Source organism: Myotis daubentonii, chromosome 10 (genome assembly GCF_963259705.1).
Source record: "Myotis daubentonii chromosome 10, mMyoDau2.1, whole genome shotgun sequence".
Classification (NCBI taxonomy): Eukaryota; Metazoa; Chordata; class Mammalia; order Chiroptera; family Vespertilionidae; genus Myotis; species Myotis daubentonii.
This window is the reverse complement of record NC_081849.1, coordinates 57,857,235-57,885,122: the sequence shown is the minus strand read 5'-3', so window position 1 is coordinate 57,885,122 and position 27,888 is coordinate 57,857,235. Positions and strand designations below refer to the sequence as shown.

Here is a 27,888-nt window from a genome sequence, read left to right as displayed (position 1 = left end):
TTGGTCCTGCAAAACCAACAAAAAAGAGTTGCTAGATTGGTAACAGGAAAATAAGGGGGCTACTGTGGCATAGAGGACAAGATAGAGAAATGTCAGGAGTGGTTAACAGTATTGAATGCTGTTGAGAGGTTCCAATAAAATGAGAACTGAAAATATATGTTTTGACTTTTCAACATGGAGTCATTGGTGACTTTTGTGACTCTATCTTGGTGGGTGAATGGACCTGCAATTCAGATAGAAGTAGAGATGAAATGATGTTGGCAAACACAATTTCTCTTTTGAAAACTTTGGCTGTGAAAGAGAGGGACCTAAAATGGTAGCTAGGGGGCGTAAAGAGTTAATTTTTATTTTTTATTTTTTTTATTTTTTTTAGTGGGTGATATACTTAAGCAGTTGAGAGAGAGGAGAGAAATTGAGATTTGCTGTGCAAGGAAGACAGGAGGGATTGGTGCCAAAGCACAAACAGGAAATCAGGACTTTAGTAGGTTACATAAAGCAGAAATAGGTCATCTATTGCTTCACTCTTCACAGTGGTCCACAACTTCTCTGGATGTCCTTACCAAGCCAGAGTCTAACTTTAACAAGATCTCCCAGGTGAGTCAAATGTACATCAAGTTTGAGGAGCATTGCTGTACAGAAGCTGGGGATAAGGACGGTGGTGGATGAAATGTATAGGCTGGGAATTTAGGATCAGAAAGACAAAATTGTTGTGATGGGGGCGGGGGGCGAGTATTATAGCATGAGCTACAAAGAAACAGGTGTGTTTTATGGTTGATGGGTTTGTTTTATATTTTAACTTTGCAAACTATAAAGTAAAGGGGATCTGGGAATGGTAACAGGGAACCAGGTGGACATCAACACTATGTCGTGGATGTGTGATGAGAGAAAATAATTAGGCACCATTTGGGAGAACGTCCCAAATGTTAGGACAATGATCGCCTCAGAGAGAGCCAGCTTTCAGTGTAAGGCAAAGGATGGAGCAACTTCCCAAAGACGACAGTGCATACAGGGGAGTTCAGTGTTTATGGAGTAGCAAGCCCACAAACACTGGGAAACAATGGTAGTATCAGACACATTCCTACCCTCTTAGAGCTTACATTCCAATGGGAGACACAAGGATTAAGTAGCTATGCAAATGAATGCATAATTGTAACTGTGATAAGTGCTAGAAAATGAGTACTCTGAGAATAGAACAGGTGAATTTGACTTGGTTAGGGGAGGTTGGCCTGAACGAGCTTGGGCAGAATTCTGAAGCATGGGTAGGCATTTTTATTTAAGTAAAGTTGGGAGGAAATGGTATTGCATGCAGATAGAACATTTATCACAATTTTTATCTCCTCTTCAATCCTGCAGCTCCTTACCCCAGGCCCTCAGAATGATCTATTTCACTCATATTCTTTTACATACTAGATTCACACATTATAAGTATAGTCAACTAGAGGCCCAATGCATGAAATTAGTGCAAGGCCTTGGCCCCGGCCCCTGCCCACAGCTGCTGTGGCCCCCGCCCACTGCGACTTTGTCTGGAAGGAAGGATGTCTGGAAGGACATTTGGTCTAATTAGCATATTACCCTTTTATTATTATAGATATTTTAGAGAATGCTTTACAAAGTGTGTACTGAGGCACTCCAAAGGTGCCACAGCCAACACCAAGGGGCATCATCCTGGGACATTTAAATTTTTCAAGGGCAATCCAATGATATTCGCTAAAAATGATGCAAGTCATTAGCTCCAGGTAGTTCAAAGAAGCTCACCATTAAATCATACCCATTGATGACATCACACCTTTGTGAGGCTGGGTTTTTGTAAGTTGCTATTATAAAACACAAGGATCACAGAACAGGAAACAAGGGTAGTGGTTTCCAATCCAATTCCAGGTTCTGAGAAGTTATAAAGTGCCAACCAGACATGCATATCCTGTTAAGAATGAAATAAACTTTCAAAAAATGTATGTGTATTATTTTTTTTAAACAGCTACTAAGTTGTAAGAATAGACATATCGCCAAAACCGGTTTGGCTCAGTGGATAGAGCATCGGCCTGCGGACTGAAGGGTCCCAGGTTCGATTCTGGTCAAGGGCATGCACCTGGGTTGCGGGCACATCCCTGGTGGGAGATGTGCAGGAGGCAGCTGATCGATGTTTCTCTCTCATCGATGTTTCTAACTATCTCTCTCCCTTCCTCTCTGTAAAAAATCAATAAAATATATATATTTTTTAAAAAAAGAATAGACATATATAATAAGTTTGGACATAACTAGTTAGTGAGTAGTACTGATTTGTGTTTCTTTCAGCATGCCACGCCATGGAAAATTACTGGAACACTAAAAGTGCCATGAGCTGGAAAAGTTTGGGGAGGTTTGGTATAGCTAACCCCTTCATTCTGGTTTTTGCTTGCTGGACCCTTTTTATTATAAATGTGAAATTTGATTATAAGAAATGTTACAAAGAAGCTTTATGTTTCACATACTAAGATAAAGTGATTTATTAACCATTTTATCAAATAATATATATATGTATAAAATTGTTGTACATATAAAAGCCTTTTAGCTTTATCTATATATAGGTATTTAGGATCCACATAACAAAATTTATTTTATGCATTTTAAATCATGATGAAGAAGAAACTAAAGTAAAGTTCAAATACATTTATATTAAAGAAATATTTAAAAAGAAAGCTGGGCTGGTGTGGCCTCAGTGAATAAAATTACATTAACATAATATGAAAAACTTAAGGACAAGTACATTATTGTGACACTGATTTGAAAACTATAATTTAGATCTGTTCAAGAGACTAGCACATTCTTATGTACATTAAAAAATAAAACGTGTTCTTGAAAATGTTTAACTTGAATTTTCACAATTGTAGACAGTGGGGCTTAACTTTGTTGTACATCAGCTGGGAGCTTTAAAAAATAATGATGCCTTCCAGAGACCTTGATGTAATTGATATAGGGTGTGGCCTGGGTATTAGGATTTTGGGGGGTATTATACTGTGGTCATATAGGAGAAAAATTCTTATTCTCAGGAAATGCATGCTGCAACATTTAAATGTGAAATATCCTGGTACTGGTAACTTAAGAATGGTCTAGCAAAAGATACACACACACACACACACACACACACACACACACACACGTATATTTATACATTCATACACAATTGTGAAGGGTTTTCAAGTATTTATTGTATTATTCTTTCAACTTTTCCATATGTTGACATTTTTCCCAATAAAAAGAGAAAACAATAAGAGTGAAAACAAATCGCCATTTACCCTCAAGTTTAAAAATTCAGAGACAACATCATTATCTGAAGCCTGATAACTGTTTCACTGAGAGGTGGGGCCAGGTCTGGTATATTAATCACCCAGTGCTTACATAAGATAAAGCTTTAGAACTTGCTCTAACCCTTGGTATTCCAGGAAACAGATGGATGATGAGTGAAAGACAACTCAAGTGAGATTTCTGCACTCCTCCAGGTTAAAAACAAACTTAGAAGCCCAAACCCTCATTTTCAGCATCTGTGGCTGAAGAATATATGTGTAGATAGTTGTGCATCTTAAAAATATAGCTGGTTTATACTAACCACAAATTATTCACTTTGTTGTAGTCACCAGTCAGTTATATAGACTAAAATGCTAATAGTTTCTAATACCTTATAAATATTTTTACTTATTCTTAAAACTGTAAATTTGAAATATCTTCTTTATCAACTTGCTTGCATATAATATACTCCTTGACTTGTGGTAAACTTTTATAATGCATCCATAACCAGTATTTATATCTGTAAATCATACATGCTAAAGCAGTAGCTTTTTACAAATCTTGGGGAAAATGTTCAGTTAGATCTGTTCACATCAATGCTATGCAGAACAAGTATAGTAAGTAAGGGTCTCAGGACACTCCTTACTTAAACTCTATACAAAGCATTGGGAAAATCTGCCATTACCTGATTGGTAAGTTGATAATGATAAAGGAGATCTGGTTACATAATTAATCAAGGGGATGTAGCTGAGGGTGGAGTGTCCTGTTCTCCACCCTTCCCTCCTAAGGCAGGGTGGAAGAATTTCCCTTGTAAAACTTTAAACTTTATTTGAGCCTCTTTCCTGCCTGAACATAGATTGACTTCCCATCTGCCTTTACAGCCAAGGAGTCCTGATGGAAATGCGTTAGAAGGATTCGATTTATTCCCAGTTTTTGGACCAATTTCTTACATTCTTTTAGTCCCTGCTTTGGGTTGAATCCATTCTGATTATCTCAGTCTATAAATAAAAAATCAGATAGAGTAGATGTGCTTCTGAAAAAAAAAAAAAAGCATGGAAATCAAATAATTATTTTGGAGTACATGGGCATTGAAAGAAGTACCAAACAGATTATTTTATAATATAAATAGTTCAGGGTTCTCAAATATTTGTGAGATAATGTATTTTCCATATTTATTTATTTAAACTAAGATGTTATGAGCACACAGATTTATGCCAATGTTTAACATGATCTTTTAAAGCCGGTCACCACCACTACCACCACATCCACCACAAAAACAAAACAAAACAAAACAAACAAACAAAAAAACAACAACAAAAAAAACCAACACAAAAAACCCCCACACAAAACAAAAAACACACACACCAAAAAACAAAACAAAAAAGAGTCAGCATACACTTATATTAAGAAAAACACCAATCTGAATCTTGCTAGAGTGCTTTAGATTGTATATAAAGAGAATTTTCATTCTTCTATTTTTCTTTTATGTATGTCTAAAATTCAAGAGGATTTGGCATCCCAACTCTTTCCTTTTTTATGATTAGCAGAACACAAATTGAAGTAATAATAAAGCACAAATGTTGCCACATTGGAAGGTTCTATCCAGCAGAAAGAAAGCCACTAATGCAGTCTCTAATAATGTCCTTCCCCCCTTTGAATAAGAAGGTTTGTGTTCTGACATTAAACGGATTAAGCAGCAAGCCTGCTGAGAAAAATACTCAAAGGTATTAAACCCTTGCAGTGTTGGTTTAACTGTAAGTACTGTAAAATAAGATTAAGTCTGAGTTTGGAAGAAGAACTAGATTTGACATAAGACTAAAAGGTAACAGTATTCACAGATGCCTGAATTAATGGTTCAGTGAAAAATATAATTAGCACAAGATTTGAAAATATGTCTCCTTTGGCAAATGTCTTCTGAGAGTAATCAGTGCTGTAGACTGATGTAGTGGAAAGAGCACTGGGCAAGGGGCCAACATCTAGGAATCCAAGTTTGTTGCTCTAGCACTCGCTAGTTCTATGACCTTGGATAAGAAATTTCTACTCTCTGAGTGACAGTATGGTGGATGTGGCCAACTGGCAACCGTTCTCCTCTATAGAGTGTACATTTCTGCACTGCAGAAGCTGGGAAGCTAAAAACTGCATTTCCTAGATTCCTGTGCTATTAAAGTTGCAGATGTAAATTAGGTTCAACCAATTGGTTGCACTTGCTGAGATTTGGAAAGCAAAAGTCAAGTGGAGGTCATCTTCCTGCTGCCTGCATTGTTTTCTGCTAATAAGTGTGATTGTGAAGATACCAGTTTTATGTGACAGGTTCCAGCATCCAACTTCAAGGGTTTTGAGAGGCTATTGTGGTGGCAGCAGCATTTTTTTTTTCAGTTCCCTTGACAGGACAGTAGTAACTTCTGGATTCCTCACCTTTCTGACTTAGTAGTTCCCAATAGGTCATTTCTGCAGTGTTCTGTCCTCGACACTCACCCTAGAACCTCACTCTCTGCCTTTCCAATTATTTTTTAAGCTTTTAATTTTCTCTATGAACTTTCTGTCTACTTAAAGTACCTGGAGCTTATTCTATTTCCTGTAGTGAACCCTAGGTGACACACACATGTGCAAATTTTATCCACACCTCACAGGTTTGAATAAAATTGAGAAGACCAAACCCAAGTATCTAAGTATATTTAATATTGTTTCCTCTTTTTTTGAAAGATGGGCATTCCTGATACAAGCAGCTATCAAAATCGCCTCATGGTATTTTCTTGTCATTAATTTTATTCAGATAATAATGGTCTAAACACATTTGTAATGTACTGGTTCTGTTGGGCAAATAACTCAGAAAAAGCAATTGCATATTCAATAGGTATATAGATATTCCAAATCTCTTGTTCCCCAAAATTACCATGAATTAACAGTGACACTTTTTAAAAATATGTTTCTATTGATCTTTAGAGAGAGAGAGGAAGGGAGAGGGATAGAGAGATAGAAACATTGATGAGAGAGAGACATCATCAATAAAGCTGCCTCTTGCACATCACCTACAGAGGATTGAGCCCACAACCTGACCATGTACCCTCATCAGGAATCAAACCAGTGACCTCTGGGTTCATGGGTGGACACTCAACCACTGAGATACACCAGCTGGGTGATACCTTTCTTGTAATTAAAATGAACAGTTATCACTTCAATTTTATGTTTCCTTAATATTCCTTTTTTATGATGGCAATAATTAGAAGCATTAAGGCAAATTCTATAAGGAAATGGACAGATAAACATAGCTCCATGTCGGTCAAGATTTTGAGTAGATTTGGAAAAATTCGGCTTTGTGTTCTCTGAGCTCCTACTTTCTAAAGGAATAAAATAATCCTTTCTAATCGTCTTTTGTCTTTTTTTTCTTTTTCAGAAACACTTGTTAGATCCGTGGAGCCAAGAGACTTCTTGCCTTTAAACCCGCCCACGTGCCCAACCCGCATTAGAGAGCCAAAGCTCTTCAGATCAGTTATTTCTGACGAGGCTTCTCTGCTCTCTGGTTTCAGCCTGGCTCCCGACTGTCTCCATTTATGTTTGTGTCTTCTTCTGTGCCCTTTCGACTTGTGCTGGGTCCTGTTCTGCTTCTCCTAAAAGAACTTGTTCCACTGGCTTTTCTTCCTTGAGAATTTTTTTTCTAGTTTTGGGCCCTTAGGACTTAAATTCATTTGAGCCTCAACTATGATGAACACCTTTTAGTTCTCCTGGGGAGGAGAATTCAGAAAACAAGAGATTTACACTGAGACCCCATTACTTTCTAACATAATTTTAAATATTGGACAGAATAAACTATATCGAATTTTCTAGTAGTCTGTGGATAAAAACTCATTTATTTACTTGCACATATATAAATAAACCCTACTTTCACAATTTCACCTATAATTTCTTTATAGAAAAATTCTAACCTTAATATAATAGTTCCTAATTTTCAGACTTACCTCAAATTTCCCCATCCCATCTGAAATGTTACTACAAGTTTTGTTCTGAAAATACTTTGTTCTGAATACACTAGAGGCCCTGTCCCCTCAGCCCAGCCTGCACACTCTCCAATCTGGGATCCCTCAGGGGGTGTCTGATTGCCAGTTTAGGCCCAGGGATCGGACCTAAACCGGCACTCAGGCATCCCTCTCACAATCCAGGACCACTGGCTCCTAACTGCTCACCTGCTTGCCTTCCTGCCTGATCACCCCTCGCTAGCCCCCCTGCCAGCCTGATCACCCCTAACCACCTCTGCCTCCCGGCCTGATTGCTCCTAACTGCCCCCCCCCCCCGCTGGCCTGGTCACACCCAACCACCCCCCCACCAGCCTGGTTGCCCCTAACTGCCCTCCCCCCTGCCAGCCTGGTTGCCCCTTACTGCCCCCCCCCTGCTGGCCTGGTCGCCCCCATCTGCCCCCTCTTGCTGGCCTGGACACCCCACGCAGCCTGCTGTTCAGTCATTTGGTTGTCTCTCATTAACCCCTCTGCTGGTCTTGTCACCCCACACAGCCTGCTGTTCAGTCATTTGGTTGTCTCTTACTAACCCCTCTGCCGGTCTTGTCACCCCACACAGCCTGCTGTTCAGTCATTTGGTTGTCTCTTACTAATCCCTCTGCCGGTCTTGTCACCCCACACAGCCTGCTGTTCAGTTGTCTGTCCAGTTGTTTCTGCCATGACAGCCCCTATTTTTTTATATATTAGGATATGCCACTTCCCTTCTCAAAAACATATAATTGCTTCTTGTCCATTAAATCAATTTGAAATAGCTATCCTAAGATACCCCATCAACTACTTTAACTTTACTTTCTAATTGTATCTTCCCCATTACATAACACATGCCTCCACTCAATCAGACCAATTAGAGAGAAAAGGAGAGAGGGAGGGAGAGAGAGAGGGGGGAGAGAGAGAGAGAGAGAGAGAGAGAGAGAGAGAGAGAGAGAGAGAGAGAGAGACATCTATGTGAGAGAGAATATCCATCAGTTGCCTTCCAGGAATAGAACTTGCAACCTTTTGGCCTACAGGACAATGCTCCAACCAACTGAACCACCATCCAGGGCCATGCCAATTTTCTTATGACTTCTTGAATATGTCAAATTCATACTTCCCTCTTCATCCTCATGTTTAATTGAAAAACCTACTCTCTACTTACTCCAATTGAACCCATCAATCCCAAAAAGTACTTGCTTGTTCCATAAGTTCTTCATATTAACATGTCTTATATTATTTATAATTTTTTCACTAATGATCCATATTTCCCATGAAATTGAAGAATATGCTGGTGAAATATTAAGTACTTAACATGTGTTGAATTAATATTGAACATTTTATTGTTGGTGTTAAATATCCTAAAACTTACATTCATGTTATGTTTAATTGTTGGTTCAGTCACTCATAGGTTTTCTCAGCTACAATGTCCAGCTTTTCAGATGTCAATAACAAGTTTGGTATGTTACTTGTCATTCAAGATGAACTATGTAATTTAGTTTTCATGCTGAAGCCAGATCATTTCACTAATGGCACAGTATACTATTCATTTGATAGTCATATAGGATGCATACTTGCAACAAATAAATACCGAGTAGTGGAAACAGCATAAAGAAGAAGACATGATTTTTGCCTTTTCACATCCAGAAAACCTACAGGGTATGCAGGATGAGGGGAGTGAGCAGGAAATCACCAGGGAGTATGATGAGTCTGAGGGGTATGGTAAGTACAAGATACTCTGAAAGCACATACAGAGGCCACCTAATCTAAAATCAGGGGTTCCGAAGGGACAAGCTGATCCCTGAAGAGTAGGCATTACCCCAGCACACAAGGCTTGAGAAGGTCAGAGGAACCCTGGGTATGATCTGAAAGCAGTGAATACAGGGAAAGTTAATTAAATTTCTTAAAATTTCACTGGCATATTTAGTTCAGATTCAGATTTTCTAAGATTCCAGTTCACATCTTAAAATTTAACAAAATTACCTCAAACCAAAAGGACATGCTGGGTATATTTTTAAATGATATTTCATAAGTAATTATTATTCCTAAAATATTTGCAAGGAGAAAACTATTTTTCATCTTATCTTAGGTCACATTCCTAAGAGCTTTCACAGAGGGAGTGCACTCAGGAGAAGGGATGTGAGAAGTAGGAGAGGACAGGACAAGGAGCTAACCAGGAGTGTGGCTGCAGCTGGACCCCCCTTCAGCCAGTGACTGGGGAGCATGAATTGAATCACAGAGTTGGTCCCACCTTGAGGTAAGAAGTCTGGCTGCTATTAGGGTGGGCATGAGGCAGGATAATCTCCAGGATGCGGAGGCTGTGGCTTCCACAGGGCACAGGAAAATTTTTAAGGAAAAGGGGAAGCAGTGAGCCACGCAAGCCAACATTCAGCGCTTCAGGGGCATGGGTGCAGCTGGGTGTAGCAGCTGGTAAAGGGGATCTGTCTGTCTCGTCAGTCCTCACCTGAGGATATTTTCCCATTGATTTTTAGAGAGAGTGGAAGGGAGAGGAAGAGACACAGAAAGAGAAACATCAATGTGAGAGACACATCGATTGGTTGCCTCCCACACACGCCCTGGTGGGATTGAGCCTGCAGTGAGGTACATGCCCTTGACCAGAATCAAACCCTGGGATCCTTCAGTCCATCGGCTGACGCTCTATCCACTGAGCCAATCTGGGTAAGCTATTATGGATATTTTTAAGAGGCACAAACAGCTCAATGCACTTATGTAATACAAAGTGCACTAATGAGGAAAATGCTGATAAAGTGGGCATTTGTCTTACATAAGCTCTGTAGATGGCTTTTGATTAAAAAAAAGTTTTAACACATTTGCATTTACTTTCCATATAGCTTATGTAAACTGCAATTATTTTTAATTTTCAAAAATGAATAAAATCTATATTTCCAATTTAATCCATTTTTATAAAAAATGAAAATTAGTATTTATTCAATAATAGCCCTGTGCATTTTACATACTTTTATTTAGTCTTACAATCCTGTGAAACAGGTACCTTTTTAAAAAAATGAAATAAAATCCACCACTTAAAAGCCTATGAGTGGTTTTTAGTGTATTCACAAGGTTATGAAACCATCAATATTATCTAATTCCAGAACATTTACAGCACCCCGAAAAGAAACCCTATATTCATTAGCAGTCAATCTCCATTCCCCCTCTTGCCAGCTCTTACAAAACTATTCATCTACTTTCTCCCTCTGAAGATCTGTCTATTCTGGCCATTTCATATAAATGGGATTGGGTTTAACTTCTTTTATTTAGCATAATGTTTTCATCCATGTTGTAGCATTGATCAGTATTTCATTCCACTCATCAGTTGATGGACAGATGGATTGTTTTAACTTTCTGGCTAATTTGAACAATGCTACTATGAACATTCATGTACAAGTTCTTGTGTGGACACATGTTTTCATTTCTCTTGGGTCTATATCTAGAAGTAAAATTGCTGGGTGTATGCTAACTATGTTTTACAAGAGACTACACCGTTTACATTCCCATTAGCAATGTATGAGGGTTCCAACTTCTCCATACCCTTGTCAACACCTTAGTGTTCTTTTTACCATAGCCATCATAGGAGGTATGAAGCGATATTTCATTGTGGTTTTGATTTTCATTTCCTTAATGAATAATGATGTTCAGTATCTTTTCATGTGTTTATTGGCTATTTGTATATCTTCTTTGGATAAATTATATTCAAATTCTTTGCCCATGTTTATTGTTGTATTGAGAGTTCTTTATATATTTTGACTACTAGACTCTTATCAGATACATGATTTCCAAATATTCGCTTCCATTCTGTGGGTCTTTCTTAATAGTGTCCTTTGATGCACAAAAGTTTTTAATTTTGTTGAAGTCCAATTGGTCAACTTTTTCTGTTTGTGCTTTTGGTGTCATATCTAAGAAGCCATCAAATCCAAAGTCATAAAGCTTTGGCCTATATTTTCTTGTAAGAATTTTATAGTTTTAGTTATTACATTTATGTATTTGGTTCACTTAAAGTTAATTTTTTTGCATGATGTGTGGTAAGGGTCCAACTGCATTCTTTTGCATCTGGATATCCAGGTATCCCAGGATCTTTGTTGAAAGGATTATTCTTTCCCCCATTGAATTGTGTTGCACCCTCCCTCCAATATTAATCATTTTCATCTTCTTTTTGAACAGTTTCATGAATCCTCTCATATCACTTCCAAGCCTCCTCTAATTTTTTTATTTTGACATAGCTGAAGTGTTATTTCTTGCACAATACAACTCTTATACCAAGTTAGGAAATATTACTTACTCACATCCCCTTATAACAACTAATTTTCTCTTCAGATTTGTATCAGCTTGTCAAAGAGTTAGAGACAAACTTCGTGAAAATAATATAATAAGTGTGAATAATTTTTTTTGTAATTCTCATTTTGTGGAGCATTTACATTATATTATTTAAAGTATATATGTGTGTAGGGAAAATGGCCATATTAAAGGTATATTCTGTTGAGGTTTCCTCTATACAGAGATGATCAATTTCCTGAGCAGATAAAGATGAAATATTATTCATTATATAAACATTTATTGAATACCTGCCACTGCACTATCATCACTGATGCTAGAAAACTAACAGCTCCTCTTCTCAAGGGACTTACCTAGGAATGGAGAAAGATCAGTAAACCTCTGATTACTTACATTCAAGCCCTATGGCGGGAGCATGTGTTACAGGAGAACAGGGAGCAACTGATTTAGATCTTGAAAATAAAGTAAGTTCTTCCAGAAAATGAGTTACATGATAATACATAACCTCTTTTGACCCATGTTTCTCAACATGGTGAAGTACAGGGGATCCCCACCCTTTATTCCTTGCTTCTCTGCCCTAAACCACTGAAAGGCAGCATTTCTAGGACAGTCTGCTCTGTAGATACAAACTCTGTATACCCTTGAGGTGTCCCAAAACCAAATTAGGAAAGAGGTTAGGAAGGAAGAGAGTTTGCAAGCTGTTCTGCTGCAGAGGTAAAGCCATGTTCTCCCACGGATTTATCTAGCAGTTTCCCCAACAGTTCGAGGCTCGCCCAGCCTCCATAGCAGCTTTCCACAGAACACATGCTCAGGGGGCAACTAGGGAATGATACAGGGCACAGAGGCCTCTATACATCTCTAATAGTCTCAGTTAGACTCTGGGATACAAAATAAAAAATGTGATCGATTATATAGTCAAAATACAAAATTGTTTATAAATTTGGCACTTGTAGAACAAAAACAAATTGGGAATCGTGTGTCTTTTAAAAAATATATTTTGAGAAAAACATTTGCCCATACCAGTTACTACACTCCAAACCAACAGATGACACATATAACCTGAAGCTAATAAAACTGATGACAGATATATCTATTTGAGACTATGGGCTGTGACTCCCAGACAGCTGGAGAATGATTTACTGGAACAGTTGCTAAATACAGTAGCTGCCTTGATCAACATTACAACAATTGGCAATAACTGTGTCCATAGCAGAGCATGAGCCCAGGAAACTGGCAATGTCACATCTCAAAGCCAGATCTGTCAAGGGTGCCTATGATGTTAGAGCGAATAAATGTCAACCTGAAAATTCATCTGTGTGACAGCTAACCCTGGAACTGTCCAATTCTCTTTAAACAGAACTGTAATTTTGCAATAGGTACTGAATTGAAAGTATAAAAAGGATATTTTAAAAAAAATCTCATCAGTCTTAACGGATATTCAATTCAACATTTTATTTATTTATTTATTTATTTTTGTGAGAACCTTACATTTCCTAGACATTTGCTTGAAGATAAGAGATTCAAGATTTATGAGATGAAAAGACACTTGGATAATATGCAGACCTTCCAAGAGAAGAATGCTATACTAATTAAAGACAAACATGCAAATTGACCGTACTTTTGCTATGCCTCAAGCCACGCCCACCAGCCAATCAGAGCAACTATATGCAAATTAACCCAACCAAGATGACGGCTGGCAGTCACGGAGCTGGAGCAAGCAGGAGGCTTCGTTGCCCCAGTGATGGAGGAAGACAAGGTTCCCCGCCTGCCGCGGCCCAGCTCTGACCTCCACTGAAAGCAACAAAGTTTCAATTATAGAAGGTAAACAAACCCCAGATACCTGCTTTCAGCCAGCCGTGGCCACGGAGCTGAAGCGAGCAGGAGTGGGTTGCCCCTGGCAATGGAGGAAGCCAAGCTTTCCGCAGGCCTCTGCTAAAGGCAACAAAGTTTCAGTTATAGAAGGTAAATAAATCCCAGAATTAAAAAAGAAAAAAAGGAGAGGCTGGGAGCTTACATTGCCAGGGTGCTTGGCCAGCCTGAAAACTGCCCTCAGCCCCTCACCCAGACTGGCCAGGCACCCCAGTGGGGACCCCCCCACCCTAAAGGGGGTGTGTCCAGCCTGAAAACAGCCATCAGCCCCTCTCCCAGGCTGGCCAAACCTCCATGGGGTGAGGGTCCCCACTGTGGTGGACATCCTCCAAGGGGTCCCACACTGCTTGCAGAGGTCATAGGCCGGGCTGAGGGACCCCCTGAGTGCACAAATTTTTGTGCACCGGGCCTCTAGTAAGAAATAAATACAGAGAAAATAAACAAGAATGCTAGAATTTAGGCATTGATGTTAGCATTGTTTCTCATTCTATTGTTCTACCTACTATGATGCTACTGCTCTTAGCACTAGCTAAAGATCAAACTAGTGGTTCTTCTCTCACCTCAACTTTTCTCTCTTCAAGAATTTAGCTCTCATTGTTTAAGCACCTGTTAAACAATGAGAGCTAAATTCTGTTCTTTTTCATCTATTTTTTAAGTAGAATCGAATCAGAAGGCTACATACTTAATAAGACTCAAAAGGCAGATCTCCCCTGTGACTAGTTCAGATGTGCTTGAGGACCCATGCATTTCATTGTGGGCCATGAAAAACATTAAAGAAAAATTCAAAATTCCAATTCAAAATTCAAGAACAAACCCTAACCGGTTTGGCACAGTGGATAGAGCGTCAGCCTACAGACTGAAGGGTCCCAGGTTCGATTCCAGTCAAGGGCATGTACCTTGGTTGTGGGCACATCCCCATTAGGGGGTGTGCAGGAGGCAGCTGATCGATGTTTTTCTCTCATTGATGTTTCTAACTCTCTATCCCTCTCCCTTCCTCTCTGTAAAAAATCAATAAAATATTTTTTTTAAAAAATTCAAGAACAAAACTTCAAGAACCTTAGGCACTCCAAATTATATTTATTATGATTCTTGATTCATCACCACCTTCATCATTGGTCCATGTGATTTAGATAGTAGTCATCCCTATGTCAGATCAGTGGTGTCATGGAACCAGGGGACGATCCCTGTGTGTCTACTATATATGTGAATTTAGACTTAGTGTAACTAACTATCCTGTTTGTCTGGGACTGTCCTGTGAGCACTGAAAGACTTATGTCAGGCAAACTGGTCACTCTAAATCACACCCTATATCAGTGATGGCGAACCTATTACATGCGTGTCAGAGGTGACACGCGAACTCATTTTTTTTTAAATTTTTCTTTGTTAAATGGCAATTAAATATATAAAATAAATATCAAAAATATAAATCTTTGTTTTACTATGGTTGCAAATATCAAAAAATTTCTATATGTGACACGGCACCAGAGTTAAGTTAGGGTTTTTCAAAATGCTGACACGCCGAGCTCAAATGGTTCGCCATCACTGCCCTATGTGGTCTCAAATAGTTCATTTTTCTCTATTTAAACTTAGCCAGAGCCTGTAGCTAACATTTAATCATTAGTATTATTAGGTTCTCAATATGTGCCATATTCTATTCTACCCATTTGAGAAAGATACTATTATTAACCCCACTTTAGTAATGAAGACACTGGGCACTAAAAATTTAAGTAATCAGCTCAGGTCTTACAACTAAGATAAATTCCAGTGTCCACATCCTTAAGGACTTTGCACTAGGGCCTAGAAACAAATTAAATAACGCATCAGCATATTCCTCAATGTACCTACTTTTCTTCACTGGCAAAATAAACATGCATACTGCAGATTACATTGTTAGATTGAAATAGAATAGTGCATTTCTAATAAATAGTGTTTAGCATAAGTACTATTCTAAAGAATATGACCCTATTTGAAATGCTAATATATGACATACCCCATTTTTAAATTGTAATAAATAGTATTTTTGTCAGTTACCTCACAGAACAAGGAGGCAGAAGGTTTTTGGAAATACAGTATTCTGGAGTTTTAAGGTAAATCTTTTCTCTGCTTGTTTTAGGGATCTGGGATTCCTGAAGAAAGCATGCATTTACATGATATTGGAACAAGTTTATTTTCAGTTTCATAGCTTGAGTCTTCATTGCCTTTCCTCTAATAAAAGACCATTATATTTTATCTTTAAATGTTTTTATGTACGTGCTAAGACAGTTTGTCATCTTACACTTCTTGGATGATCTGTTCAATGCCCATCTGTCTGAGGAGACTATATGCTCCCTCAGGGCAAGGTTCCTAGTGGTTGTGCTAGGTATTCTATTATTAGTGTCTGACACTAATAGAATGGGCACCCAATAAATATTTTTTGAGTAAAAGAATGCCTGAGGAATTTAATAAAGGGACATTTCGAAGATTTATTAGCACTAAGTCAGAAGTAAAAATTACTGCTGTTGAGAATTAAGAAAAAAATAATTTGAGGTTGAAATGAAAATGAACACAGTAAAATGGTGCTGTAACATAAAATTCATGGTATTTTATTATTGCAGTTAACATTTATTGGGTGCTTATTATGTGTTAAGCACTGTCCTGAGTACTTTAAAAAAAATTTAATCCCCATAACAAATCTGCGAAGCAGGTATTATTATTGGCCGCAATTTTACATATGAGGAAGTGAGTCTTCAAGAGGTTAAGCAACTTTATTTCGATCTCACTGCCAGGTAGTGGGTGGAATTGAGATGGTAATATTAATACCGTATGCTCCCACAGAACTCTGTACTTCCCTTATCATGATACTACTCACTCTACGAAGACAGAGTCTGTCTCTATCATGGTTAACATTTTATTCTCAGGACCAAAGGACCTGGCATCTCATAGTAGTAGCTCAATATTTCTCAGATGAATGAATCCATAAGTTGAAGAACCAATGTGCTTATGAAACAATAGGATTTAAAATCTATAGAAAAAAAAATAATAGATTACTAACATTTTTCTAGGGTTACAATATAAATACCTATCCCCTGAGATGATTACCCATACTTGGTTCTTAAAAAAAAGATTGCAGTTATAAAGTCCACAGAACGATGCATACATTTGGCACAGAAATTAGCTGATCTGAGTTGAGCAACCAAATGCTATGTTCTTGGAAGCTGTACTACATAAAGGGAAGTAACTCTTTGGCAAAATCTAGAAATGACAACTAGATATTATGAATTAACTAGAAGCCAGGGGCACGGATTTGTGCACTGGTGGGGTCCCTCAGCCTGGCCTGTGCCCTCTCACAATCGGGGACCCCTGGGGGAGGATGTCAGATTGCTGGTTTTGGCCCGATCCCCACTGCTCCCACTCAGTAGCATGATGCCATGGAGGCGGGAGAGGCTCGAGCTTGCCAGCCATGAGCCTGGTGTCTGGCACCTGTCAGTCTTCTGAGTGGCACTGCTGCAGTAGGAGTGCACTGACCATTAGGGGGCAGCTCCTGCATTGAGTGTCTGCCCCCCTGGTGGTCAGAGCATGTCATAGCAACCAGTCAAATGGTTGTTTGGTCATTCTGTTATGGAAGACCAGAGAAAAACCAAGCCACACTTAGAGAAAGGAAATTACATTTTAATTATGATTATGCACAGGCCCAGAGAAAAATGTGTCTTTCAAATTCTGAGCCCCCCAACATGAAGGAAACTTTCACTATTTATACTTTTTCCAGTCCTTTGTCTCCCAAATTTGGAATGAGACTTCTGGGCCTTCTGAGAAAGAAGGCCTGCATGCTGGGAAGGGGCCATGAGACCATATCTCAAGTCCCGGCCAAGTACCAGCACTGATAACTCTGTCTGGGACATAGTTTATGGCAGGGGTGGGCAAACTTTTTGACTCGAGGGCCACAATGGGTTCTTAAACTGGACCGGAGGGCCGGAACAAAAGCATGGATGGAGTGTTTGTGTGAACTAATATAAATTCAAAGTAAACATCATTACATAAAAGGGTACGGTCTTTTTTTTTTTTTTAGTTTTATTCATTTCAAACGGGCCGGATCCAGCCCGCTGGCCTTAGTTTGCCCACGGCTGGTTTATGGGCTCTCTGGAATGGGAGTAGTCTTTTTTCCCTCACTATTTAAGCAAGCAAGCATTTACAGAAGCCAAATTAGCAGGGCTAAAATTTCAAACAGCAGTTTTTATATAAGACTAGAGGCCCGGTGCACAAAAATTTGTGCACTCAGGGGTTCCCTCAGCCCAGTCTGTGCCCTCTCGCAGTCTGGGACTCCTCAGGGGATGACCATCTGCTGGCTTAGGCCCGCTCCCTGGGGGATGGGCCTAAGCTGGCAGTCAGACATCCCTCTGGCAGCCTGGGAGCCCTTGGGGGAATGTCCACTTGCCAGTGGGGAGCAGGCCTAAGCTGCAGTCGAACATCCTTAGCGCTGCTGAGGAGGCGGAAGAGGCTCCCACTACCACCGCTGTACTGGCAGGCTTCAGCCTGGCTTGTGGCTGAGCAGAGCTCCCCCTGTGGGAGTGCACTGACCACCAGGGGCAGCTCCTGCATTGAGCGTCTTCCCCCTGGTGGTCAGTGTGTGTCATAGTGACCAGTCATTCCCAGTCTTTCTGCTGTTAGGGTCAATTTGCATATTACCCTTTTATTATATAGGATAGAGGCCTGGTACATGGTTGGGGGCCAACTGGTTTGCCCTGAAGGGTTCCCGGATCAGGGTAGGGGTCTTGCTGGGGTGCCTGGCCAGCCTGGGTGAGGGGCTGAGGGCTGTTTTCAGGTTTGCCACACCCCCTTCAGGGTGGGGAGTCCTGCTGGGGTACCTGGCCAGCCTGGGTGAGGGGCTGATGGCTGTTTTTCAGGCTGGCCACAGCCCCTTCAGGGTAGGGGTCCCCACTGGGGTTCCCTGCCAGTCTGGGTGAGGGGCTGATGGCTGTTTGCAGGCTTGTCACAGAACCCCAGCCACCCAAGCTCCCTGTGGAGGCAGCTGGAAGCAGGTATCTGGGACTTATTTATCTTCTATAATTGAAACTTTGTTGCCTTGGATGGACGCCACAGCTAGCCAGGGCAGGCGGGAAGCTTGGCTTCCTTCATCGCCGGGGCAACCAAGCCTCCTGCTTGCTCTAGCTCCATGGCTGCCGGCCGCCATCTTGGTTGGGTTAATTTGCATATAGTCGCTCTGATTGGCTGGTGGGTGTGGCTTAGGGTCTAGTGGAGGTGCAGTCAATTTGGATATTTCCCTTTTATTAGATTAGATGGATGCTTCAATTCGGTCGCTTAGGCTTTTATATATATATAGTTCTCATGAGTGAGGATAACTTTGGTATCAGAAAACTATTAAATAAACTAGCATTGTGAGTGGACATTTTTCTCCATGTTTTTTATTCCTGAGTGGTTCCCAACCTGATTAAGAACAAATGACAGGCTGGTCTCCCACTGTACTGTTCTCAGCCTTTGTAACATAAAAGTTGGGTGTGTGGTGCTTAATTTAGAATAAAGTCAGGTTAAAATCAGGTGAAGTCTAGCAATGCTACGAAGTGGAACTACTTGATATACCCCAGAAGACTTTGTATACTAATCCAATAAAACGTGGCAATGAAGGTTGCTTGTACAGACCACTTACAAGTAGGTTTGTCTGGAGGAAAATTAGCCAGGGGATTATGGTGGGTTGTTGGATGGATGGATGGATGGACACATTCTATATCTGATGACAGCACATACAGAAATAAAGGCATTCACTAAGAAAACTCAGAAAAAATAATAAAATAATCCACAGTTCTTCAAATATGTTTTTAAAGTAGGAACAAAATTAACTACATGCTTGAAGTGCAAAAATTTAGACATTTGTAGTTTCATTTTTTTAATGGTGTATTGGAAAGGGGATAATAATTTTAGTTTTAGATATGTTAAATTAGGATATGGCAGGAGATCTAAGAGAAGAACAACTGAAATTATAAATTACAATATTCATTCGAGATCAGGACTAGACACCAAGATTTGGGGATCATCAACATGGATGTGATCATTCAGGCCATCAACATCGATAAATGTGTTGAAAGAAAACAGTGAGAAAAACAGTCAGCAGGAAAGAGATGGAAAGATGAAGTGTAATTGGAGGGGTGGTCAGGATGTTTATTGTTTAGAATTACAGAATTCAAGTGATGAAGGAAGGGCAATAGCCAAACCTGTTTAATTTAATGACAAAGAAATCAAGGAGAAAATTAAGAAAAGACATTTAAATTTGTCTAGCAGAGAAGTCCCTGACACTCGGAATACTGGCTTATGGAAAACAGTCAAAAAAGCAAATTAAGGGGTGAGAGGTAAAGCTGGTAAAACATATAGGAGTCATTTAAGGACATAGGGGAAAGAAGGAAGGAAAGTAGGATAATAGCAGGAAATGTTAGGGGCATTAGGTTAACAAAATAAAGGGGCACTGATATAATAAAGAAGAATCTAATCTTCCTGAAATCTGAACTACTCCATCATAGCAAATTAGTAGCCTTGGGAGGCTCATTAGCTCCACTAGGGAACTGGGGTATTGTTCCCTGCATTGTAGTTACAGCGCCTGACAAAGCTAGAGGCTATTATTCATAGCTTTCGGAAAAGCACTTCCTATCACATTGGAGAGACTCCCTAGGAAATAAGGATACCATTATAAGAAACAGAAGCAGCAGTGTCTGATTTTCTAGAAGAACACCATATTCGAAGATAACTGCAAATCCTTTAGCAAAAAGTTAATCTGCCAATATCAAATTTTAAATTGCTATGCCATTCCTGCCTCATCTCTACATCTGTTTCTTCAACTGTGAAATAAAGAGCTTGAAGTGTATGATTAAAAGAAAACTTTTAGCTTTCAAAATCTATGTTCCCTGATTCTTTTCCTTCTCAGACACTATCACCTGTAAAGAACAAAAAGGTATCCATAATACAAAATTCACCAATGTAATTAAAAATAAACAAAAGAAGCTTCTCTCTTCTTCTCTTCATCCTCTTTTCCATTTTCCTTCATTTCACCTCCTTTAGTTAAAAAAAAAATGCATCTTAAAAACTTCATGCATTATGGATTTTATGAATGTTAAAGGGTATGAAAATTTCTTCCAAGCAGTCACTGATTTTTTAAATATGTTTTACCTATCAAGTAGCTCCTAGGATTCTTGTAAATAGCATTATTATTAGCCATAATATCAGAGAAGTAGTACTAAGTCAGTTATTACCTACAGGAGTAGTTACCTACAAGAGCTAAAAATCTAATGTGGGATGCAAATGGCCATATTTATAACAACTTTCACACAGATGCTAATTTACAGCTTAAAATGTGCTTTCACCATTATTCTCATTTGACCCTGACAGCTGCCCTGTAACGTAAGCATGATCCCTATGTAACTAACTCATAGGGACTGTGGGACAAGGGAGAGGCAGCAGCTGACCTTGGCCTGCACCTCTGGGAGGCCCTAGAGCCAGCACACCAGATGGACAGCTTTAGACCATCCCCAAACACCAACCACCTCCACCAGGGACACACTCAAGGGGCAGATTCAGTGGGCACCAGAGCCCTAATGAAGCCCTGCTCTGTGGGGTGGGCCCCTGTACAGGTGATCCCCCGAGGTGGTCAGCGGTGGCAGCCAGTCCTCACAGCTGATGGGCTTCTAGTTAAGGCCTCAGATGAGTTTCACTAGTGATGGGGAAATCCCAACTGATAGATGTTGAGAACTGGAACTGGACAAGACAGTGTGAATTTCTCTTTTAGGAACATTAACTTCACGCTATGACTTGTAGAGCATCAAAGGGCCTCACAGTTCTCTGTTGTGTCTTAAAGCATGTCTCACCCTGATGGTTTTCTTAATAACTTCAGAAAAAATTTGTTAGTGGGACTGAGACCAACAACGAAGCTAAAATCTCTCAAACTGAAAGGGAATTGAGGGGGAGTTTTTGTTTTTTATATTGGCTCCAGAAATTGTGCCCCGAGAGAGCTGTGTCATTATCATAAACATCTCTTATTTAGTTTTGGGTTTTTTGGGGGGGAGGAATGTTAGTAAGTTAGTTTTCTATAGCTGAGTGTATCAAATTACCAAACTTTAATGGCTTCAACTATACAAATTTCATCTTATAGTTCTATAGGTTAGACGTTCAACATGGGTTTCACTGGGCTAAAAATCAAGGTGTTAGCAGGGCCGCATGCCTTTCTAGCAGGGGTGGGGAACCTTTTTTCTGCTAAGGACCATTTGGATATTTATAACATCATTTGTGGGCCCGCTATATTTGGTCAGACATTTAATTAACTCACCTCTAATTCCATGGCAGGGTCAGACCAAATACTTTCTTGGGCCTTATATGGCCCACAGGCCCAATGTTCCCCATCCTGCTTTCAAGGGAAGGATTTATTCCCTTGCCCTTTTCAGCTTTTAGAGGCTGCTTAGATTCTTTGGTTCATGGCCCACTTCTTCCACCATTAAAGCCAGCAATGGTGAGTCAAATCTTTTTTGAGTAGCATCTTTCTGGCCATTATTCCATCATCATCTCTCTCTCTCTGACCATAGCCAGGAACGGTTCTCTGCTAAGGACTGGAATTAGATGGAGTCCACCAAGAATCCAGAATCCAAAATAATCTTCCTCTCTTAAATTCAGCTGGTGAACAACCTTAATTCCATCTGCAACCTAATTCCCTTCTGCCATGTAACACAATAGGTTCACAGGTTCCAGGAATTAGAGCATGGACAGAATTGGGAGACCATTGTTCTGTCTACAATGGTTGATTAAAAATAAGGAGCTAAGAATCAAGAAGACATAGGCATTAGAGTGAAAAAATGGACCAGAAAAAAAAAATGGCAACAGGTTCTTGAGACCTTTTGTCAAAAGAAAGCTGATAAAATGTTAAAGAGGAGGGGGGAAAAGTTTCTCTCAAATAAGAGCACTTTTATTTATTATTTATTTATTTATTTGTATTTTATGTAAGTTGAGTTCAGGAAGAAATAATATGTCTTACTTGTACATATTCTTTGGTGCTTTTGTGTGTTTCATGGTGCAGTGTGGACTAGCTTGTTCCTGTCTTGATGCCCAGTCTGCTAAAGAATTGCTCTGGTGGGACAGTAAAGGTTGGCCTTAGCCAGTTGTGGGCCAGGTTATCAGCACTCCATACCCTTGAATGGGACAGATGTCTCTTCAATATTATGCACTGTAGAATGTTTTCGAAAGTCACCTCAACCATTGAGATTGAAGATCTTTCTACTCCCTGTACCTTTGTGGGTGTGAAGTGTAAAGCTTAAGCTGTGGGAATACGTATGTTATAGACCAAAGCCATGGGCATAAGGTGTGGCTTTGTGGGGACAGGTATCTTCAGAATGTGATGGTAGTTATGTCTGAGTACCTGGGTGGTAATGGCATCCCTCTAGTGGAGTACTAGAGTTAAAATGGGTAAAGCTGTATCTGAGGTGTGGACATGGCATAGTAGCCAGGGGCTGGGTCCCCTGCTCTGCCTGTTATCTTAGGTACTAGAACAAACACTCATTCAGGTTTGCCATGAAGGGGATTCTACCCCATTTTAATTGGCAGACCTACACTCAAAATCCCCCAGCAGGTGACATTTTGTGGGTCCATAGGAATCAAAACTAAAGCAAGACCTAGAACTGAAGAAGATTCCTGGAGGCCACTGGGCATGCTGAAGTTCGTGGCTTGATTGTAAGGAGGGTTACTGTTTCCAGGAAAAGAAACGGGCAAAGAAAGCAGGAAGCAACCATATACTCACTAACAGAAATATTTATAATTTCACAACCGATATGGCCATATCACCTAAATAGCAGCCCTGACTTTGGTTTAGCCAAATCCACGGGCAGTTTTTCTTTTCAGTTCTCAAAACCCAAAAGATACTCACATAATTCTCTCCCAGGCAAAGAGGAACTTCCCATTATATCTATCCTTCTAAGGGATGCTACCCCTGGTGACTCTAAAAGAATTTGCTATTCTTATTGCACAGAGAATGATCCCTTTTCTCACTAAAGAGAAAAAATACATACATTTATTTTTTTTGTAGTGGCATAGATACTTTTATATCATGTTCATCTAAATATTTCATGAGATTCTATTGGATTCAAATTGCATTTACCAGCTGATTCCAAGCTCTCAAAACCTTCTAAAGACTGTAGCTTCAAAAAGTAGCATGGGGTAATATTACCATCCAGTTTTCAAAACTTTTATTTTAATTGCTATGACCATGTCTAGCATATTTATTTATGCTAAATTGACTGATATTCCCCCAAAGTTAAGTAATAGCTTGCAATTAAACTTGATTTCCCTATTTCAAAAATAACAATAACACTTACATTGCCCTAACCTGTTTGGCTCAGTGGATAGAGCGTCGGCCTGCGGACTGAAGGGTCCCAGGTTCGATTCCGGTCAAGGGCATGTACCTTCATTGCAGGCACATCCCCAGTGGGGAGTGTGCAGGAGGCAGCTGATCGATGTTTCTCTCTCATTGATGTTTCTAACTCTCTATTCCTCTCCTTTCCCTCTCCCTTCTTCTCTGTAAAAAATCAATAAAATATATTTTTAAAAAAACCAAACAAACAAAAAAAACACTTACATCATTATTCATAGCTATTGTCATATCTGCCAGTTGATAAAGTAGGAGAATATTGTGAAAATCAGTGACAAATTCCAAGAAGCCATTAGGAATTAGAGAAAAGATTGAGGAAAAGAGGAGTTGAATAAAAGTATAAGAAAGCATTTACAATGGCTTTCCTGTAAGTCCTTTGAAGTTATTATTCATTCAGTAATAGATTTTTGTTGGAGCTACTAAAGCAGGCATCATATTACATGCTGGAAATACAAATAGGACAGGCAAAGATTATTTTAAAAGATATTCGGTCACTTGATGAACAGTTATTGATATATAAGTGATAATAATAATGGTAGGAATGAAAAGGCTCAGCAGAGGAAATGACTACTCAAGGTCTCGTGGATTTAATATTTGCACTATTTTACACCCACATCCTCTTTCTAAAGATATATAATCTTCTGCCATGGCTGGTGTATCAGTCATTAAGATTGAAATGTCTAGACTAGATTGACATTCTCAAGGTTCTTGGCAGAATGATTCACTTGGGTATGAAACCACATACCCCCAAAACAATCACACTTTGGAGTCCAAGGTGATATCTGGTACTTCTCGACATTTACAATTTTAGAAGTGAGTAACCACAGAATGGCAAGTTGCTCTACATGGTAATCTGATAAAAACCATCAAGGAAGAGGTAGAGAAATTAAAATGAGTTTATGTCTCTATCTTCTAGTTCAAATGTCCTTTCCCACTGGTATGACTAGTACTTGTAGTCAAAACAGTGTCTATCACTTTTTAAATGATTAAGTCACACAGTTGAATTTTTGGTTCACTGACTCTGAAGTTTGCAGTGTTTAACCTCAAATTTAAATTTTTTCCCCTGCCAAAAATATAGTTGTAGTTTAAGTGTTTAAAAACAACTGGAGTGGAACTACCAACTATTAAAATGAGTTCAGAAAAAATGAAAGATACATTACTATAAACATGCCTAAAGTTTTTTTCACTATCAAAAAAAAACCTCAATAGGTAAATATAATCAAATACTATTAGGAAAATAAAAGGCATCCTTTTTAATTTCGCAGATAACACCAGGCAGTGTTCTATAAAAGGGTATGATATGAATTATATATGGTGGAACCAGCACCTTGGAAGGCAAATATTTGAATTAAAATCACCATTGTGAATTGAAGTGCCATAAAAAATACATAAACACAATGGAGCTCAAAGAGGTATTTAAATGCTAGTGTATATGGTACAGAAGCTTTACAAACCCAGGTAGCTTTCGTCTAAGAGGCAGAAATTAATATGAACAACTTAGTAAGTAAAAGTAAACATTATGTTTCTATAGCATCAGAAAACTAAGAAGTTAGTTACCCAGGAAGAAAGAAATATAAGCATGGAAAAAATAATGAAAAGAGAAGGCGAGGAAAATATTATAATGTATATCATTATACATTTGTCTCTAAATCCATAGAAAGTACAATACCAAGGGTGAATTCTAATGTAAACTACGAACTTTGGGTGGTTATGATGTGTTAATGTAGGTTTAGCCTCAATAAAAAAAGTACCATCCTAGAGAGTGAGGTATGAGGTTGATAAAGGGGAGCGGGGTAGGCATACGTGGAGGCAGAGGGGTTATATGGGAAATCTCTGTACTTCTTTTTAATTTTTTATAAACCTAAAACTGCTCTAAAATATAAAGTATTAAAAAAGAAAGGGCATTAAAAGTTTAGAAATCAAACTTCCGTGTTCTCTTAAGAAAAATGTCATGAAGCACAGAAGCACTATTAGAGAAAGACTAGCATTATATAAGACTATACTGGATATAATATTTTGAGAAATGTAATGTCCTTATGATTTTTTCATTTCCTTGTGAATGGTTGTTTCCTTAGACACACTTGTGAATTTAGGGGAAATTAGGAGATTTGCAGTAGAAAGGCAAAGAAAAAAGAAAGATACTAGTATTCCCAAAGGCAATAAGCAGGCAGACATTGGATTAAAAGCTAGACTTCGAAATGATTTTCTAAACGTTTATATTTTTCCCTTGAAAACTTTTAGAAACTGGCCTAGCAAGATTGATCATAGAGTTAAAAAAAAAAAAATTTCTAGTCAGAAAGAAAGAGGAAGAAGGAAAGTCTTACCCTTTTGGTTCCAAGGGTTGATGGGAAGAGAAGGTAGAGGAAGCCATAAAGAAACTCATGTCTATGTCTCCCCTTTCCAGGCTGAAGTGCTACTGGGGAAAGGTGTGTGAAGGGATGAGATGCTCTCAAAAGTCTCCTGTCAATCTGGGCCCGACATGGCAGGTAAATGTGGTGCTGACGAGTGATTAGGCAGAGAGAACACCGGAGTTTGGCTTTCTTCTACATCTGCTTCCCGAGTGTCATATATAGGACCTACGAGTGCCTGTCTTTCCTAAGGGGGAATGCGGAAGAAAGTTGAGAGTTAGGCTGTGGGCTGCTCCGTGGAGCTCCGAAGCCAAGGCTCGGTAGCTGTGTAATCTGGTGCCGAAGCTTACTGGGGGGCTGAGTCAGCAGGGAGATGACTGCCCTGACCAAGTCCAGCGCGTTCAGGCCCTGAGTCCCCCAGCTCAGGCTCGCACAGCAGATGCCTGCACCGCTCAGATGCTCGGGGCGTCCTTCCACTGGCCCAGGAGGCAGCCCGGGCCAGCACTCTCCACAGGGTTCTGAGAGTTTTCAGGGGCGACCCTGCCCACAGTCTCTATCGAGGTCAAATCAATCACGTGCCTCAAAACGGCAAAAACCATTTCTGAAAAGGATGAATAAGAGAGCCTCTAAGATCCCGCTCATTTTCACCGAAGATTAATATGTTAGTGGATTTAGCTGACTTTTCTTCTTTTATCTTCTAGGTTTTAGGTTTATATCATCAAGATGATCTGTTGTTAAAGAGAAGTGAAGAGGCTATATTTTCTTTTCAAACCTGAGTGAGGATGTGAATAAATTGGCAATTCCATTTCATGCATTTTATGATTCTTTACTTCCTCAGAGCTTTCTAATCTTTTTCTGGAGATGCAGGTTTTCTTTGTTCATTTTCCAAATAAAAATCTCCTTTCTTGGCTCCCCTGACATCGACCTCCTTAGTCTTTGCCTATATATCCAGATGTCTCGTTTCACATATCTTTGTCCCCAGATCTTTAAACTCAGCCACTTCTCAAGGCTCAAATTTTGGCACCACATCCTGATTTATTCTGCATGAAGTATTGTTTCATGGAAAAAAAACACTTTGATATACAGCATAAACTATTTTATAAATAGTTTTAAATATTTTATAAATAACTATTTTATAAATAACTGTGTTATGACCAATGTATTTTATTACCTATAACTTTGCATTGAATAATTGTTCCACTGTTGTCCTTAAATGAGTTCATGTCTTTATAGTTGACCTATATTGACCATATCTAATTCTTTCAAGAACAGTGACTGTCATCAACAGGATCCTGCACAATCAAAGGTATTTGTTAGAAAACTGAACTGCTTTGCTTATGATGAATAGACCAAGAAGACATTCAAGAGAAATCAAGAAAATATTTTTCTTTAAAATAAAAAGAAACAAAATATAAGAAACAAGTGGGTAGCAGCTAATTTCATGGTAAAGCAGTAAGAAATACTTCTTTTTAAAGAAAGACAATGGACAAATAAGAAATTATCTTTCCAACTAGCCAGGTCCAATTTTAAGTTTCTATGTCCACTTTCTTTCTTCCAAATGAATGGAACATTTGAGAAAAATTATAATAAAACAATTGTTTGCAAAGGCCAGTTGAGAAAGAAAATTCCATTTAAATAACTACAAATCAATGTGTTTTAATGTAAGCAGCATTGACTAGCCATGCACTATATGATAGATAAATACAAAGAGGAAAACAGCATGAGCTTGTCCTCAAAGAGCTTTCAGTTTAAC

General features: G+C 39.2%; 1 long non-coding RNA gene across 2 annotated transcripts; it reads left to right on the top strand.

Moving 5' to 3' along the window:
- Nucleotides 1-6: 6 nt before the first annotated feature.
- Nucleotides 7-27,480, top strand: LOC132211502 (uncharacterized). 2 transcript variants are annotated; one of them, XR_009447463.1, is made up of 5 exons: nt 7-594; nt 9,331-9,498; nt 25,053-25,199; nt 26,192-26,273; nt 26,844-27,480. It is a non-coding gene; the product is annotated as an uncharacterized LOC132211502 (long non-coding RNA). The 2 variants fall into 2 exon arrangements; XR_009447462.1 differs by lacking the exon at nt 25,053-25,199 and having other exon boundaries at nt 14-594.
- Nucleotides 27,481-27,888: the final 408 nt, after the last annotated feature.